The sequence below is a fragment of the Leptonychotes weddellii genome, chromosome 11 (assembly GCF_054177405.1).
Source record: "Leptonychotes weddellii isolate Sample4059 chromosome 11, ASM5417740v2, whole genome shotgun sequence".
Lineage (NCBI taxonomy): Eukaryota > Metazoa > Chordata > Mammalia > Carnivora > Phocidae > Leptonychotes > Leptonychotes weddellii.
This window is the reverse complement of record NC_138379.1, coordinates 22,177,899-22,195,416: the sequence shown is the minus strand read 5'-3', so window position 1 is coordinate 22,195,416 and position 17,518 is coordinate 22,177,899.

The following is a 17,518-nucleotide window of genomic DNA, read 5'->3' as shown; positions in this document are numbered from 1 at the left end:
GTGGAGTGGGACCTCGGGTTAGAATTTAGTCTTCTGGTTGCACACACATGGGGCAGGGGCAGGGGTGGAGTGCTGGGAGATACTGGAATTGCTAGGTCCTAGGGAAGTTAGGGGCAGTGGACGTAGCACTTAGTCGTGGGCCTGCATGAGTCCTGCAAAACTCCACCCAGAGAAGGGCATTGGACGCTAACCTTTTCCAGGCTGTGCGGGAGTAGGTGTTGCCGGATGCTCGCTCGAGCGGGTAAGATAGTCCCGCCCGAATCAGACTGCTTTAATGGTGAAGGTCAGAGATGCGAGAAGGCAGCATGAAGAATGATCACCTCCCCCGCAATTGCAGTTGGGGAAACTGAGACCCAGAGTGGGTCAGTTCTCCGGATTCTACCTCCTTGCCAAATTCCTTCTTCCTTAGACATTTCAAATAGACTTTTCAACTGTCTCATCTGGTGTGTGCAGCTAGCACATCTAGTTAAGCCTGCCGGCCTCCGGACCTGCCAAGCCCCTGCATTCCGCGCACCAGGCACCCTGCCCTTGAAAGAGACTCCAAAACTGGTTGGTTTGTTCAAAGACCTCAAACAGCAGACCAATCCAGTAGGAGAGAAAACTCATTTAAAGTAACTGTTTATTAACCTGTAAAACAGATCTCATAGTAGGGTTGGTTTGTTTGTTTGCATTTGATGATAGAATAATAACAGCGAACTTTTATTTGGTGTTTCCTATGGACTGGGTTCTGTGTTGAGCACTTAGCATGGTTATATCCCATAATGTCTTCCTAACAAAGCTGTGAGGCAGCTATTACTATCTATTTATAATAAGGCTCAGAGAGGTTGGGTAACTAGCCCAAAGTCACACAGCTGGAAGGAGCAGAGCCAATATTCACACCCTCATTTGCCAACTCAGGCTTTGGTCTTTTAGCCTCCACATTGTGCTTCATGACACTTTCTCCCATTGGTAGGATCTGCTATAGAAACTTACCGGAGTTTCTTTCTGGAGTGCCACACACTATCTCATCATTTTCGTGTTGCGCTATGAAGGCTCAGTGATAGCGAGCCAGCTCAGGGCCTGGAGACCTGGTGACATCAGTGTGGCGTCCACAGGACACCTGGAAATGGTTGCACGGGATGAGGAGAGATGTTCCTGAAGGAAGCTGTTGGCGCCAGAATCCAAGAAATGCTAAGACTCTGTGTGTTTGGAAGTGTTTCCCACTACTTGCGAAGGCGGGATGACTGGCAATCTGGGGCCCGAGGAACAGCCACGTGGTAACGGTGGCTGGTACAGTGACTAATGTCATGTTTAGTCCGCACGATCTCATCTGGGCCTCAGAGATGGCTTTGTCTCCACCTCACAGGGGACAATGTTTCCAATACACGAAGTTCTCTAAAGAAACGGATGCCAGATACGAATGGCTTTCAGAAATCGAGGTTCCTGTTTTCTCTCAAATGGGTGTGAAATTGAAGTACCTTATTAAGGTGTAGACAGATACCAGTTAGCGTCCAGAGCAACAGTTACTGGTACAGAAAAAGGGACAAGGGTCTCCAGCCCACAGATTTAGATCCCCAGCTCAACGCCGCCCCGTTTGAGCCAGGACACCTTGGGCAAATTACTGAACACTTTGAGTCTTAATTTCCTTGTTTTCAAAAAGGGGGCAACATTATATACGTCCTGGGATAGTCAATGAGATGGTGTATGGGAAGTGCCTGGCGTGGTTTATGCATAAGTGTTCAGTAAATACTAATGATGATGATGAAGGTGGTTGCTGTTAATGCCCTTATTCCAGATCCTTCTTTATGACCAATGTGAGAGACTTTAGAATGTCTGAACCCATGTAAACCCCATTTATCCAGACGGCCTTGCCATTTCTGCCTGTTGATGGCTCATTTGTTTTGGCGATGACCCTCGTCCTCCACTTCCCCATTCCATGTTTTGCCAAACTCCAGAACTTAAGTAGTGAATTCTCAGGGCTTTAGGAGCCATGGTCTCTGATGAGTTTACTACCTGTGCCCAATAAATGTTCAATGAATAAATAAGAGCCAATAAAACTATAAAAAAGAAGAATAAAAATAAGTATCCTTATAAGTGCTTTAGATCTTAAAAGGTATTTATATTCAGGTTGCTCAGAGTCAAGTGTGTATCTAATAAAGATTTTACAAAGGGCCTGGGGTGGCGAGACCAAAGGAAGTGGGAGACTCCAGCATCCAGATGAACAGCCACCCCGGGGCAAGGCCAGTGGCCTTGCATCTCCAGGTCTGATAAACTCCGTGAAGGACAATCAGGTCAAAACATATTTCCTATAAGAGAAAGGAGACCAGAAGTGGAAGAGGGAGAGAGGAGAAGACCTCCCAAGGGCACCTCACTCTGAAAATGGGGACTATGAATTGACGACAGAGAGGCTTTTCAAAAGTGGTCTTAGGCTATCTTGATGATGTTCTAGTAGCTACATAGAAAAGAGCCATAAGGAAGGCCACAAAGACCATCATATCTCACCTCCATCCACCCACCACATTGCCTGAAATTCTATCACTAGGATTTTTTTCCTTTGAGTTTCCTTTGAGTTTTGAGTTCATAAACAAGAATAATGCCTGGAAAATTCTTATTTTATATCTTCAACTTTTTGGATTGTCTCTTCTAGATTATAAACACACAAACAAAAACTAGTAACTTCTTAGTGTTTTTAAAATTTCTTATTATAAAGGAGATCCACATTCATCATAGAATATTTGCAAAAAGAGACAAGCAAAATTAAGAAAATAAATTTGGCCTATAATGTAATTACCCAGGGATGGCTATTATTAAATTTAGGTATTCCCTTCTGCTATTTTCTTTAAAAAAAACCCTTTTTTTTCTCATGAAATTTAATAGAACACAATTTAACTATCTTTTCTTTTACAGCTAACAATTTTTCTTATTGAAAAAATCTTTTCCTGAGTTATGAAAAATCATCCAGTATTTGCTCCTAAATTTTGATAATTTATAGTTTTATACAGGGTTGCCTTTCAAATAAAGTTGAGAATCCACCTAGAATTGATTTCTGTGTATGGCATGAAGTAGGGACAGTTCTATTTTTTTCCCCCAAATGGATATCCAGTTGTATCAAGACGGTTCTTTCCCTACTACTCTGCAATTTCACTTCTTGTTGAAAAATCAGTTGTCCACGTATGGGTGGCTCTCTATCTGGGCGCTCTTGTGTTCCATTGGTCTGTATGTTGGGCAAGATAGGATGTGCTATGCTGTGTTTTGGGTAATAAATAACCCCAATATCTCATGGCTTCACGTACTAACTTATATTTTCCTCACTAACAGGTCACTGGTGATGTAGGAGACGCATCAGGGCAACTGTCCTTCATGAACGAAAGATCTACACCATTGGGAGTACTCTCTATCCAGAGAACAGAGACTGGAGATTGCCCACGAGGTTTTCACTGACTCTGATGAGTTTACTACCTGTGCCCAATAAATGTTACTCATCATTCACTTCCTCCTACAACGCATTTGCCAGAACCAGTCAGAGAATTAGACTGATGTGTGAGGAGCTATGAAGTGCTGTCTGCCATGTGCTGGGAAGGGGAGGCTACTCAGGTATTAGAAAACACTGGTGATGCCTACCTTCCTCTAGATCCTTGAGTGAAAATGACACCCTCAATCACTCTACTTTTATAGTAAGACTCAACCCCTGACAGAGTAACTCTTCTTACCCTGTGTTTCTTCTTCAAAAAGCTCTTGACTAGTCTTGGACCTTGGCAAGTCCATATACATTGTAGAATGTGTTTGTTAAGTTCTGAAAAAACTTGATCTTAAAAGGTGGCAAATTACATTGATTTTCTGATAATAAAGCAACATTTACACCAGCATCCTGGAATTAGCGAAATTTGTACATGATGTGTTTTCCTTTTTATATATTGTTAGCTTTGGCTTGTTAATATTCTGTTTAGGGACTTTTCTACCTGTTCATGAGCAAAATTGGCCTGTAATTTTCTTTGCCATGCTGTTCTTATTGGGTTTTGGTATCAAGATTACTTTAGCCTCACACAATAAAATGGGGAGTGGGTTCTGACTTTTTCTGTTTTCTGGAAGAGTTCGTCTAAGGTTAGCATTGTATCTAAGGTGTGTCTTATTCCCTCACTTCATTCACATCTCTTATCCAATGTCGCTTCTGCAGAGAGCTCTCCTCTGACCACCAAACATTTCATAAAAATTTGCTTGAAGCCATCAAAGATATTTTATTTGTAAGAAATTTATTTTTAATAAAAAAATCAATTATCTTAATATAGGATTATTCAGATTTTTAAATTTCTTTTTTTTGTTGTTAGATTTGGTAAGTAATGTTTTCCAAGGGGTTTGTCTATTTCATCTAAATTTTCAAATTTATCTACAGAGTTGTTTATAATATTTCCTTATTATCTTGCTAATGTCTGCAACATATGTAATGACTTTTTTTTTCAACATTAACTTTTTGTGCCTTCCCTCTTTTTTGTCTTGATCTGTCTCAGCAGAGGTTTGTCAATTTATTGGTCATTTCAAAGATCCAAATTTTGACCTCTTTAATAGTATTTTATTTTTGTTTCATTAATTTTTCTTCTTATCTTTTTTATTTACTTCCTTCCATATATTTGGTAGATTATTTTGCTGTTCTTTTTCTAACTTCTCCTTCTAGTATTCCTGAAGAAAATATGTTAAGTCTGCCACTGTATTCTGTTCATCTTTGTATTTTCCATCATTTTGTCTCTCTCTGCTTTATTCTGGGTAATTTCTTCTGACCAGTCTTTCAGTTCACTAATTCTCTCCCTCTGTGTTGAATCTGGTCTTAAACCCATCTGTTGCAATTTTCACTTTGATTATTGGATTTTTTTTAAATGTTAGAATTTCTATTTGATTCTTTTCTCAAATTTACAATTATTTAATTTCAGTTGATTGCTGAAATATTTTAAGTTCAATTTTTATCTCTTTGAGTATGGTAAGTACAGTTGTTTTATAGTCTTTATGTAAATATGATCTCTTTCATCAAGCTTTCCAAGTTTTTGATGGTGGGAGTGGCCATGAGAGGCAAGGACTCTCTCTTTTGGGTTCCTTTAGTCCTCGCCCACATTTTATTTATGACATTTTTATCTTCTTATCTCATTATTTAGATATTTTTATCCCTGGGGCGCCTGGGTGGCTCAGTCGTTACCTGCTTCTCCCTCCCCCACTCCCCCTGCTTGTGTTCCCTCTCTCGCTGTGTCTCTCTCTGTCAAATAAATAAATAAATAAAATCTTTAAAACATAACTAACTAACTAAATAAATAAATAATAAAATGGAGTCAGGATGGGGAGCCTGGGTGGTTCAGTCTTTAAGCGTCTGCCTTCGGCTCAGAGGGTCATGATCCCGGGGTCCTGGGATCGGGCCCCATATCAGGCTCCCTGCTCAGCAGGAAGCCCGCTTCTCCCTCTCCCACTCCTCCTGCTTGTGTTCCCTCTCTCGCTGTGTGTCTCTCTCTGTCAAATAAATAAATAAAATCTTTTTAAAAAAGATATTTTTATCCCTTATTAGACTAATGGCTCAAGGGCCATCAAAGAGAAATTCTCTTTCTGGTTTATCTTTGTATTTGTTATAGTATCTATCAGAGTTCCACTCAAGAGATGAAGATACTATGAATAAATGAATGAATTTCATCATAAATCCTTACCTACCTACCTACATCTCACTTATTTTTTCCTTTGGCTTCTTCCCTAACCTCAACTACTACTACCTTCCCCATGGTTCACTGTGCTTAAGCCACCCTGGCCTCTGTGCTGGTCCCTAAATAAAAGAGCATGCTCCAGCCTCAGAGTCCTTCCTTCTAGAAGGAAGAGCAAGTGCAAGGACTTGCCCCAGATAGCCATCTGTCTTATTCCCTCACCTCATTCACATCTCTTATCCAATGTCGCTTCTGCAGAGAGCTTTCCTCTGACCACCTTATCAATAACAGCATTTGCCCTCCCCTGTGCCATTCTCTATCCCCTCACCCTGCTTTATTTTGCTTCATAGCATTTTTTACTAAGTGACAGTAGGTTGTAAGTGTAACTGTTTATTGTTTGTCTCTACCATGATTTTCTAAACTCTACAAGGGAAGGGACTAGATTCCTTGTTCACTGTAATTATCTTGAGGCCTTAAACAGTATCTGGTACACAGAAGGCCCTCAAGAAGTATTTACTGAAGTAGGTGCTGTGATAACCGATTTATGTAAAAATTTTTAAAAAGTTCTCCTCCAGCAGTTCTGGAAATTTAATATGTCATTATTGTCTCCATGTTACTGATGAGTGGGCTGAGGCTCAGAGAAGTTATTTAACATGTCCGAGGAGACACAGCTAGTGAGTGATTGACTTAGAATTTGAACCCAGGCTTCTGCCTTCTAAAGTTAGCCAGGACAGCCTGACATAGATGACAAATGCCTACTGAGACGTGCACCTAAAATTAAGTGACAAAGGGTGGGATTCAACAGCTGTTGGGAAGGATAAAAAGAGAATACTGAAGCTGTTGGGGAGTACCAGACATTTTCTTACGGGTCAGCAGCCTTCCATACACCCTTCAAATGACCACCCCAGTCTGATAATCCCCCACCCCTGCCCCTGTGTCACTCAGTGTCCGTATCGCGGTTTCACTATCCTGGCTGATCCAAACAGCAATGTCAACAGAATGGTGACCAGACATGTAAAGCAATGTATTAAACAAAAGGAAAAGGCAGCTCAAATGATGCAAGATCATCCAGATGTCAAGCACCCTGTGCTTGCACACTTGCCCATTCATGTTATTAAGTTTTTAAACATTTGTGATAAAAACAGTTGGGCGGCTTCCCCCGAGGCCTCCCTGGATGGATTAATGCAGACGTCTGTGCCTTCAGGTTTTCTGATTGGTTCCTACTGGTTTGGGGCAAAACCAGAAACTTCTGAGCCAAGTGCAGGGGAGACGATCTTCCAAGAGTCCCTATGAGAAATTGAAGAGGACAATCAAGAGACCACCGGGAGTCTCTCCTGCCAGGATCCCTTCCTATCACTGGTGGTTTAGAAGGGGGGGTTGGACGCCATTCCCCTGCCCCCTTTGCAGCTGCACTGGCATCTCATTCAAGAACAAGCAGTAAGAAAACCCAGACCCTCTAGAAAACAGGGTTAGGATGCCCCCCACAGAACCCAATCAGCATATAATTGTCCCCATGATCATTTGGAGATGAAGTGGGCTCCATTCTGGGAAGGGTGACATGGATAGGCAAGAGCCCAACTTTGGAGTCAAGAATTCGATTGGAATTTGGGTCGTAGTTAGATGACCCAGTGGCAATAATTCAATCTGAGTCTTAGATTTCTTATGTGTAAACTGGGAACGATGATAGCTACTTTGTATAGGGTTACTTGTGAAAAGTAAATGGAATCATGCACATGCAGTGTCTGAGGATAAGACTGACACATAGTAGGATGTCATAAGTGGTACCTCTTATCAGGATGGAAGTCTGACAAGCTGAGCTTTTATCTGATGGGCCAAAACCCAGCCCTCTCATCATATTGATGATCTCTCCTTCTCCATGGTTGATGACAACTTTTTTCTATCTCATGGAACAGTGGCCCTCAAAGTTTGTTTTTCATAGAAATCCTCTGGAATGCTAGTTAAGAATATACCTTCCCAGTACCCATTCCTCAAATTTTCTGTTTCAGTAGGGGGGGGTGGGGCCCAGGAATCTGAGTTTTTGCCAGACACCCTCTCCACCCTTCCCCACCAGGCAATTTTGACTTTGGGAAACATTGCTCTAGGATTTACAGAATGTTGACAAAGCCTGGCTGACTTAAATGCAAAATATTTTTCTAAAGACTAAAACAGAAATGCATACTCCCTCAAACTCCTTTGGATGTGCAATTTGCATAGTTATAGCACATTTTCATCAAGTGCAAATGAGACCCAAATGAATCCTTATTTTGACCCATAAAGAATGGGTTGGAGAGAGATAGAAGAGGCTGAATGCCGTAGGGAAATTAACACCAGCCCACAGAGACACCTGGATTCTAGCTTTGCTCTGTAGTTCACTAGCTGTGCAGCCTTGGCATAGCCCTTTAGCATCTCTAGATGTGTTCCCTCTCCTGTAAAATAAAATGGTGATCCCTGCCCTGTCTACATCTCAGGGATGCTGTGGGCTTCAGTGCGATGAACCGGCCTTGAAAAGGACAAGCTCCTTGAGGAGCATGGAAGACAAAGAGCTATAATATTGACCGGGCTGAGAGGAGAGGCCAATTATCCCCTGTATCAGCTGGAATCTAACCATGAAAGCAGAAAGGAACTCAAGTGTTTGCACTAGAGGGAATCTAATGCAGGGAATGGGTCACACCAGTGTTGGAAGGTCTGTGAGCCAAACAGAGCATGGCGAGGTAACTCAAAGGTTAACGAGAGCAGAGAGTCACTAGTATATACAGGCTGAAGAGAGAAGAGGAGGGGGTAGTGTTACCAGAGTCCCCAATGGGCTTGTCTGGAGGGAGCTGGAGTCATGGAGGAAAGGAAGTGGCTGCTGGAGGCATGCCCAGGGCAGGGGGGAGGGAAGAAATACCCTGGCTTCCTCCCTCCAGTCTCCTGCTGGCGCCCTCACTGGCTGAACCTGGTCTGAAGCTGGCTGACAGGGGAGCCTGGAGCCTGAGAAACACCTTCAGCCTCAAGCATCAGACCCAGGGGAGGCAGAGAGCAGAAAGGGAGGGGGCCTCAGAGGGAAAAAAGGGTAGGGAAAGGATTTGAGGACAAACGGGCCAGAACAAGCGTATCTTCTGGTCTTTTGTCTGGACACAGGTCTACCCACAGATCTTTGTGAATCGAATTTGTCCCGGAGCTAAGAAAGCTACCACTCTCCATCCCGTACCTCAGCCGCACTTGATGACTAAATTCAGAAATTAAAAATGTCTCAAAGGCAAAGATTCAAAGATTGTCTCCACAATGACCAAGATTCATGAGGAGAGAGGTGGCATGGAATCAAGTTTTTATTTGAACCTTCAGTCAATATTAGTTTTCCTTGTCCACAGAGGCAGGGAAGTAAGTGTGTGTAGGGAATTTGGCCAACATTTGTCTGAACCCTACCCAGTTCAACAACAGTCAAATAATGAATCAGATATTCTGAGTCTTATAGTTTTGATATCTGCCATGCATGTATTGCCTTTTTCAAGCCATTAGAATCTCATTATCTACATTTGGTTAGGAAATGGTCTCTAAATATACTTAGCGCTTCTTTGGTGAAGATGCTTTGGGAATGTACAGGGACCACGCAGGGATTTAAGGAGCCAGAAGATCTCATTCGCAGTTCTGGTTAAGGGAATGCTGTTGAACATAGAGGCTGCTGTATACATAGGCAGTGCTGTGGGCTCCCTTGGAAAACTGTTTACTTACGGAGCAACATGCCCATCAAGGGAGAGAATCATAGAAGCGAGAAATGGAAGGACAAATGGAGCCATCCTCCAGTTTGGCTTTCTTGTACATGAGAGGACTGAGTTCTGTGGAGGAGAAATGTCCCCTGATCCCTCCTCCACCGATCCTGCCGATCTGGGAGATCCAGGACTCTTTGCCTAGTAAGCGATGAGTAACCAGGGGCCGCATGTGGCCCATAGAGTTTTGTAAACCAGCTTGAAATCAAACCTCAGGATGAAGGATCAGACCACATGCATTGGTGTCATGTGTTGCCCTCACAAAAAGAACACCTCCCCCCCCCACCACCTTGGACACCTTCCCAGACCTAAGACTCAGACTCTGAGTGTGGGGACAGAAATTCTGCCTTTCAAATAAGCTTCCCAAGTGATTCTTACACATATTAACAAGAGAAGGAAATCTGTTGAATGAAAAAAAGGAATAAAACAACAAATGGGAATGCTGTGGATTTATTTATCAACGTATTTATCTGGTCTCCTACTGAAGTCCATCTAGGTTTCCCCAATTGTTCATTTTACTAACAGTGATGTGATGAATATCTCTGTACTGTCACCTTGTGAGCAGGTGCTAAAGTTTCCTGGGGCTTGTATCTGGATGTGGATTCACAACGTCATGGGCATGGATATCTTCCTCTTTACTGGAATTAACAAGTCACTCCCCAAAGTGACTCCCCAAAGTCCACAGTCCAGGTGCACCTGGGTGGCTCAGATGGTTAAGCATCTGACTCTTGATCTCAGCTTAGCTCTTCATCTCAGGGTCATGAGTTCAAGCCCTGCATTGAATTCAAGGCCCAGTGTGGAGCCTACTTTAAAACAAAACAAAGCAAAACAAAAGAAACCCCCAACAACCCACAGTCCTGAACCAGCAGTGGGTTAGAGTTCCTTCCTTGTTACCTTCTGGCCAACACTTATTATCATCTGAATTCTTAGTTCTGCCAATATGAAGGCTATGAGGTGGCCTACCATGTGTTAGTTTGTTTCTCTGATTATCGATGAAGGTGAGCACCTTTTCACATATTTAATGATACTCATTTTTAAACTGACTTTCTTCTACTCATTTTTTAGCAGTGAATTTAATTTGTAAGAATATATATTTCTTTCAACCTGGGACTCCCTTCAATAAAGTCATTTTTAGTTGAATGAAAAAGACAGTAAGTTATAGGACACCTGGTGGCTCAGTCAGTTAAGCATCTGCCTTCAGTTCAGGTCATGATCCCAGGTCCTGGGATCGAGTCCCACATCAGGCTCTCTGCTCAGCAGCAAGTCTGCTTCTCCCTCTTCCTCTGCCTCTGGGATCTCTCTCTCTCTCTCTCTCAAATAAATAAAATCTTTTTAAAAAAAGACAATAAATAGTATAGATATTTGTATTTTCCTTCTGAATTTCATTTGTGCAAAAAGAGCCACACCCCCTGGAAGAGACAATGGTACTTTGCAGACTGAAGGTGCGGGTGGGGCAGTCCTTAGAAAGGTCCTGCTCTACCCTAGAAATGATGGATCACATCTGAAAGTCAGGGCAATTTACCCAATCCACCTTTCCTCTACTATGATTTCCATGGAACCATCTGGTTCTCTTCCTTGGGTCCTTCCTACTGTCTGAAAAGAGGGACTTTGTGACCCAGAGTCTTTGCCTCACTTCCAATCTTGGGGTCTCCCAGGAGTTATTGGTAGTTGCCACTGGAAGCCATTCTAACAGATGTGGGGAAGGCACAAGGAGACAAAGAGCCTTCCGCCGATGGTGTCATCAAAAGCAAAGGAACTGGGCTGCACTTCATAGCTCTCTCCTGGTTGGCTTCACTGATGCATCATTCATACTTCTGAAATCACCTGTCCCCATCCCTTTACTCTCCCCTTCTCTCCTTGCATTCCCAAGAGTGCTCATGAGTTTATGTCTTCCATCTCTTTTGTAAGGAGACCTGTCCCCTTTCCCAAACCAGCCACCAAAGTCAGAGTCATCACCCTCACAGGAAAAACCAGATAGATGTAGTATCACCTCTTATCACACAGGCAGGTCACGAGGAGCTAGTTTCTGATTGAGCCTGCTCGCTTGGATTTCCCACTCCCGTCTTGGAGCGACCACAGGGGAAGTGCAGTTTCCAAATATAAGCTCTCTTTCTATTGCCACTTGTCCATCTTCACCAGCCCTCCTTCAATTACTTGCTTTCCCCTGGACAGGCAAGAGCCTAAAACAGGTATAGGACAAGCAGAAGGGATAGGGGCTGTGGGATGAGAGGTGGGCAGCTCCACAGAAGGGCACACCGGGGCAGGAAGTTGGGGGAGAGAGCTGAGAACCCTCAGGTCTCTATGAGTGGGTTGTAGCATTATCAAGAAGAATCTATCGTCAACCGTCTTCCTTATGGAAATGCTCTCCACTGGCGTCCTCTGTCCTAAGAAATGATGGTTAACAGAACCAAGGCTCTGTGTGGTTGCTAGTCTAACTGAATCACTTTGTAGATCTTTACCGAGTTCCTACTATGTGGCCTATGTCATGCTGGGTAGCTGGGGTGGGGGGTGGGGTTGGGTGTAATACAGAGAAGACCTGTCTTCATTTCTGTAGTCACTTCGAAGACAGCAGGACCTTAAAGGAGGAAGAGGGACAAGCAAGCTTTGATCTTTGCAGAGAGAAATGTCTACAAGGGAAAATGCTACAGGGAGGGGTCCAAGCTGTGTGCCTCAATGGCAAGAGACGGGGCTGGATGGTCAACAGGCCACAGGTGCTCAGAGGAAGCACAGCATCTGGGGATGGGGGCTTCTCGATCACAGGTTTTGCCTCTACTTGAAGTTTTTGTCTAGAGCTGAGAAATGAAGTAGGTAAAGCACCAAACACAGTACATGGCACATAGTAGGTGCTCAGTAAAAATCCTGTCTCCCTCTTCTCCTTATTGTTTCTCTTTTCCTTCCTTCATCTCTTTTATTTTTATTCCTTTCCCTTCCTCCATTCCTTCTTGCGTCCAATTGGATTCCACCCCTACCTCCCTTTTTAGCATTAGTTAGAGAAGGCTGGGCAAACTGTTTCTGTAAAGGCACAGGCAACAAATACTTCAGGCTTTGCAGCCTACCCAGTCTGTCACCACCACAGACACACCCCAGAGAACACATCAATGGGTGATTGTGGCTGCGTTCCAATATAACTTCAGTTATGGGCACTGAACTGTGCATTCTGTATATTTTTCGTGTGTTCCTAAATATTATTCTTCTTTTGATTTTTTCCCCCAGTCATTTATTTGTTGTTTTTTTTTTTTAAGATTTTATTTATTTATTTGACAGAGAGAGACACAGCGAGAGAGGGAACACAAGCAGGGGGAGGGGGAGAGGGAGAAGCAGGCTTCCCACTGAGCAGGGAGCCCGATGCGGGACTCGATCCCAGGACCCTGGGATCACGACCTGAGCCGAAGGCAGACAACCAACTGAGCCACCCAGGCACCCCTCCCCAGTCACTTAAAAACAACAAGAAAAACATTCTCGGCTTTCGAGTTGTCCAAAAACAGACCACAGATTTAATTTGCCTTAAAGGCTGTCATTTGCTGATCTCTGATTTAGAGCCATTGTTGTTAAATTTTGGGGTTTACAACCAACTTCTCTGAGAACCTGAGGATAGCTTCAGGTCCATTCGTTCAGTCTTCAAATGTTTTGAACCCTAGGTGCTCTGCCAGCCACTGGAATTACAACAGTGAGTGCCACAGAGTCCTGTCTTCAGGGAGCTTATATTCTACACACTCAACAAACAAGCAAAGCAAGACCTAGTCTGCGCTGTGGAGACACAGCAGGGGGCTTGGGGAACTGGGGGGTGGGTGGGGATGACGCTGATTCAGTGAGGGCAGTCAGGGCATGCCTTTCTGAAGGTGAAATATTGGACTTGAACCTGAACTCTGAGAAGGGGCAGCCATGAGAAGAGCTGGAGGGAAGCTGGAGTCAGAGAGAGGGAAGAGCAAGGGCAAAGGCTGGGGGCCCGGGCAGAGAAGGGGCCGGTGGGGCCTGAGCACCGTGATCCATGCGTGGGCAAGCAGGGTCTCCTACATCAGGGCAAGGGTTTGCCCCCACTTCCAATAAAAATGATGTAACAAACAGGAACTGAGTAAAGGGTTTTGGGGTGAGATGTGATAAGGTCTGATTCACATCCCTTGGGCTGAGTATAGAAGCCCTTTCCTAGAAAAATGTGCTTACGCGTGTACTCTCAATCATTTTGCTTACTGTGTGCATTTTTAGGGCCTCCTAGATCTCCCCGAAAGTCCCTCTATGGAAGTACAAACCCCAAATCAAAAGTCCTGGCATTAAAGAAAGGAAAAGGTGGAGGAGGGACCCTCATTCTGGAAAGGAGATAGTCTTTGTGTCTTCTGGAAAGTTCTGGACAGTGCTCATCCAAGTCAGCCTGGTCTCTTGGGTGGCTCATCTGAGATGGGGCTTGCTAAAAAAGGCGGGAAGTGGTATGCTCCAACCTTTGGGGGATGTCTGTGAACGTGGCTCTTGTCTGATAGAAGCCCCACAGTCAAGGTTTGTACGGAAACCTCCAGGGGGTGTGCCGAGGCAGGGATGGTGAGAGAAAAGTTAAGCCACTCTTTCCTGGGTCCCGGCTGTCATTCCCCCTTCCCCCAAGCACACACACCCCACCCAGCACCTGCAGACATGCCTCCCGGGTGCCCTTCCCAGCAACCCCTGCCAGTTAGTGCAGCGCCAAACCTCTTGGCTCTGCCCCAGGGAGCCCATGACCCAGGGGCTGCGCCTCTGGGTCCTCCCTGTCTCGCAGGGAGAACTGGGCCCTGAGTCAGGCTCTCCTGCTCCAACCCAGTGGCCACCTGTGCTCCTGGGGAGCTCTGGAGGCTGGGAAACCTTCAAAGAGCAGTTAATGACTAACTAGCTGGAGATAAGAGAGAACGCAACAATGGAGAAATGCCCAACCCAGAGCTTAGCGCTTCCCTGCCTGCACACGCCAAGACCCAGCCTCCCCGAGGAGCCGGGATCAAACCAAGGTGCTTCCCGGGGGAGAAGTGGCAGGCCAGGCCTGGGGGTCTGAGAGCGGCTGCTGCCCCTCCCTCACCGGACCCTCTCCCTTCAGCCAAGCCTCAGCCCCGAGGACAAATGTGGGCAGGGAGCCAGGAGGGCTCTCTTTATCTCCAAGTTCAGGGTCTGGAATTCAGATTGGCCCATTTATTATGCCAGTCCTGCAGGGGACACAGAGATCTAAGATCAATCAGACAGGGTCCCTGCCCTCATTGAGCTCGCGGTGAGAAATGGGGAAAAAAGGAACAGACACGAACAGAAGGACTTCCAGCATCTACCTGCTAAAATGACAGAGCGGGTGCCAGGCTGGGATCTCGGAGGGAGGGGTCAGCCCGAGCTGGGGAGGTCAGAATCACAGTCATTAATGGAGGGTGCCAGTGGCCAGCATGCTCCTCGGCACTTCCTACACGTTATCTCGAATCCCACAAACACCGTGCACGGGAGGAACTAGCTCCACTTTACAGATGAGGAACTTGGTGACTTGCCCAAGGACATACAGCAGGCAAATGCTAGAGCCTGATTCAAACTCGGGGCTTCCCGACCTCAAAACCACATCACTTTCCTTCCACTGCCCCTTCCCCATGGCTGATGGGGAAAATGTTCTCAGTGGAGTGTTTCTCCTTCAGCCAAAGACTTGGATTCCGGGGAAATCAAAAGCCCAGGCTTCCACTCAAGCTGCTGACAGTCATTCATGCCTTTGTACAGGTGATGCGGACAGGAGGTGTGCTGGTGCAGTGCTCGGGGACAGGAAAGCTGGGGGGAGGGACGTGACAAGAGTAGAGATAAAGAATCCCCCAGCCAGAGAAAGAGGAACCAACCTCTGGGTACCTGGTTCCCAGTTTTTCCCAAGCCCTTGCTGACCTGATAACCCCAAGGACTTTGAATTTATGCCTTCTGAGAACTCCCCTGATAAGCATGCCTGCCTTTCTTTTTGATGGTATTAGCAGGATTCAGCACAGCTACCTCATCGATCTTTATTACCTTCTGGCTCTTCAGGATCTTGGAGATAAAAATTCTCTGCCTCCTGAAAGCTCTGAGAGGCTTTTAGAGAAAACAAATCCAAACTACTGCCAGTTGGAACCTCAGCTCTACAAGGGGGAGCTCTGCTGTCTCTCCCTGGGGCGCATTCTCCTCTGCTCAGCTCCCACAGCCACGGGTGGGGCTGGGGGTGGCGGGTGGGGCAGGGCGGGGCGGGGCAGTGTCCTGGGCTGCTCTGAACATTCCCTGGGCTATGCGGGCTCATCCTTTCTGGCCTCAGGCTAGCTGGATGTCAGAGAAGAACATGTTGACTCTTCTGGGGTGGGCATCCAGGACAGGAGGCAGGACGACTGCCTTCCTATGAGAAAGGCTCCCCCCTACCTGTGCACCTGAGTCCTGTGCACGCTGCAGCCTGCGAAGCCCTGCCCCCCACATCACACACACTTTTCTCCCTGTAGTAGATTTGGTTCCGCAACTGCTCATTCATTCAGTGTTCCTGAGCTCTGGACATCGTGCCAGGAGATTGATGGTGTCCAAGGGACAAATGTCCTCACGGAGCTGTTGCTTGTGCCTCACGTGTGCACAGTGTGTTTGGTGGGGCGAGGGTCCGTGCATGCCCGGGGCTTGGATCCACATCCTGGTGCCACCGTGTGCTGGCTGGTGGCGAGACCAAGGCTGAGTCATTTCACCTTCTGGGTTCCAGGTTGTACAAAACAAGGCAGGTGAACCAGAAGGCTCCTGGCCCCATGCTGAATTCTCGATGCACAGGGCAGGCTAGCCAGCAGGCCATCTGCTGCAGGACAGAGGGAAGGAATGAATGAGGGTGCTGATCCCCAGCATGGGTTTTCTGTTTGTCCCCCAGTTTCCAAGTGAAGAAAAAAGTACTTCAGTGTAAGAGACGTAGGAGTGCCTCCTCTGTTGGTGAAGAGGCAGGGCTGTCCCATCCCTCTCATCCATGACACGGAAGTCCTAGATTTCCCCCTCAATGCTCCTCGACCCCTCAGTGTATTTCTCTCACTGAGATTTTGCCTCACATCTGTGGGTCACTGGGTAACATTGGCCGCACATCACTGTGGGCAGAGATCAGGGTGGAGGGAGTGAGGAATGACAGAGAATCCCAGCCTCTGGCTTTAGGAACCTCACAGGTGGAAGGGAAGGAGCAAAGGAAGTCTGGACAACACCGGTGGTTTGGCTTTCCCGCTACCTCCTTCCCACACTTCTCCTTCTCCTCCCCACTTGTCCTCTCTGCAGACCGCTGTGACTCCCTTTTGGTTACCAAGATAAAAAACCAATCCTGTGTTAATACTGGCCAGTATTGGGGCACCTGGGTGGCTCAGTTGGTTAAGCTTCTGCCTTTGGCTCAGGTCATGATCCCGGGGTCCTGGGATCGAGCCCCGCATTGGGCTCCCTGCTGAGTGAGGAGTCTGCTTCTCTCTCGGCCTCTGCCCCTCTCCCCCACTTGTGCACACACACACACACACACACACACTCTCTATCTCTCACTCTCTCTCTCAAATAAATAAAATCTTAAAAAAAAATACTGGCCAATATTTTGGTAGCTCTTACTCGAAGCCAGTCACTGAACAATGCACTTTACCTACATTATCTCAGGGAGTCCTCCAAACAATCTGAGGGCACACAGAAGCTATTGCTACCCCCATTTCATAACCCAGACGGTGAGGTTCAGCGTGGTTGAGCTGCTTGCCTGAGACCACTCAGCCACTGCCTTGTGCTGAGTGCAGGATTTGAATCCAGATTTTTTTTTTAATTTTTTTTATTATGTTATGTTAATCACCATACATTACATCATTAGTTTTTGATGTAGGGTTCCATGATTCATTGTTTGTGTATAACACCCAGTGCTCCATGCAGAACGTGCCCTCTTTAATACCCATCACCAGGCTAACCCATCCTCCCACCCCCTCTCCTCTAGAACCCTCAGTTTGTTTCTCAGAGTCCATAGTCTCTCATGGTTCGCCTCCCCCTCCAATTTCCCCCCCTTCATTCTTGCCTTCCTGCTATCTTCTTTTTTTTTTTAACATATAATGTATTATTTGTTTCAGAGGTACAGGTCTGTGATTCATCAGTCTTACACAATTCACAGCGCTCACCATAGCACATGCCCTCCCCAATGTCCATCACCCAGCCACC